Raw genomic sequence first — 2050 nt, 5'->3', positions numbered from 1 at the left:
CTGGCAACCTCGGCGCGTAGCAACATGGCGGCGCTCTTGAGGTTCCCGATTTTAATGCATGGGCCCTATGGGTAGCTTGTCCTCTAGAGTCAGTATAGTAACTCTATGGCAGAAACTAAAAACTCGAAAATCAGATACCAAATATTCCCAGAATAAGTAAATATTTCACTGTGTAATAATAGAATATTTTAAAAACCTATTTATGTTTGCGTAGACGCACGTGGAAGTGTTACAACCTTGGCAAAGCAGAACGCTGCAGTCATCCAATCCAATCCAAGCTCTAGCCATCGTCGCCACGCCATTTTTCATTCTGCGATCGTTTTAAGGGCAGCGGAGCAGCGTTTGTCACCTTCCGTGCCTGCCGAAGTCTCCTACTCAGCTACCAAGGTATGACAGCTACATCGATTTCTTTTTTAATTCGTTTGGGTATTGAAATGTGTTTTCTTCACAGGTGCCAGGATGCCTAGACTGCGGGAGAAGCCGCACGCGCGAAAAAGAGCGTCGCTGGAAACAAAGACGATATTCGAGGACTTCGGATCTCGCACCGGCAGCCAGCAGTCAACAGCTCGAGAATTCGCAACTCTAGAACTGTGCAGTGGCGCGCATACCCCGCACGCATGCATTAACATGTGCGTTCGGGCTGTCCCTGCAAACATTTGCACGCCTTGTGATGCTGGTCGCTGCACCGAGGCGACATCGGAAGTTCAGGACGGTGGTTGTGACACTACGCGCACTAAGGACAATGTGCCTTGCTTCCCTGATGGATATACTCTACGTGACGCTTCGGATGGTTCACTTCGCTGTGAGAACGGAACAGGATCCCTTAGGAGAGGTGTACGCACAAGTCAATGCGGGTTTTCTGGTAAGCAGGACCCCGCGGAGTCTACGTTTGCTTTAGCTACCGCGGACTCTTCATCGGCGCCCTTTGATTCTCCTGGCAAACAGCTTCTCCTGGCTAATGCGCTCATGATCAGAGCTGTAGCCGTCAGTAGCGGCAAGATCGCCTGCTGATCTCTACGAAAATAAAAAGCTCCTTTTAAAAAAGTGAAGAATATATTAGTTGTTTTTATCTACGAGTTTGTTTAATATCGTGAGAATATGGTCACTACGGCCACGGCGGGGACATTGTAAACGAGAGTACGCATTCAATGGCCAAGTGAGTTTTAATAATTGTAAGAACGCGCTACGCCACGAGAAAGAGCTATTGTTTAAAGAAAGTGAAGAATATATTGATTGTTCTTCAGTAATAGTTCGTTTAGCCACGTCAGAATGTGGAGACATTGGGAACGAGAGTACGCATTTGACGGCAAGTTGACTTACGAGAACGCACTACGTCGCGAATAACATTTAAGCTGCAATACCATTAAGCATGTCCGTGTGGCACCCCGCGAATGACAAGTTTAAGGCATTAGCCAGTTAATGTCATTTTTTGTGCCCGTGTCGCAGAGTGCTAGTGAAGTGATGTAGTCAAGATTAATTCCTTCATGTCATTTCTGTTGCTTTCGCTGCTTAATAATGCTAATTGATGTGTTTTTGCTCTTTCTTTTTATTCCATGCTGCAAACTCAAATGTCAAAGCAGGGTGGGCAATAAGTATTTTTGTTCTGCTGTTCTCTACCTTGTTGTTGGGCTATTGAAATTGCAAGTTTTCTTCTTTATCCGTGTATTTATTTGTTCTTTGAACAGTACGCATATATCTGCTTATTGGTCTTTTTATGTATATGTATAAGGTGACAATAAACGTTTAATTGTATTTGGAAGTTGGTGTAAGTTCATTTCTTGTTTATTTAAAACAAGAATGCATTCAAGCATGCATTAGACCAATGTAATATATATAATGGTCCGGTGCTTGAATGTGTCCCGGCCACTATTGTCGCTTCAAGGCATGTGTATATCTGGAATATCCCCCGGAAGACACACACACACACACACACGCACACACACACATATATATATATGAATAAATATATATATATGAATATATATATTTATATATACATATATATATATATATATATATATATATATATATATCCTGAACGTCCCCTGAA

General features: G+C 43.0%; 1 long non-coding RNA gene across 1 annotated transcript; it reads left to right on the top strand.

The window, feature by feature from the left end:
* The first annotated feature begins 236 nt into the window (after positions 1–236).
* On the top strand, positions 237–1759 carry LOC135896145 (uncharacterized). The gene is made up of 2 exons (XR_010562598.2): positions 237–387; positions 452–1759. It is a non-coding gene; the product is annotated as an uncharacterized lncRNA (long non-coding RNA).
* Positions 1760–2050: the final 291 nt, after the last annotated feature.

The sequence above is a fragment of the Dermacentor albipictus genome, chromosome 1 (genome assembly GCF_038994185.2).
Source record: "Dermacentor albipictus isolate Rhodes 1998 colony chromosome 1, USDA_Dalb.pri_finalv2, whole genome shotgun sequence".
Lineage (NCBI taxonomy): Eukaryota > Metazoa > Arthropoda > Arachnida > Ixodida > Ixodidae > Dermacentor > Dermacentor albipictus.
This window is presented reverse-complemented; position numbering and strand designations above follow the sequence as displayed.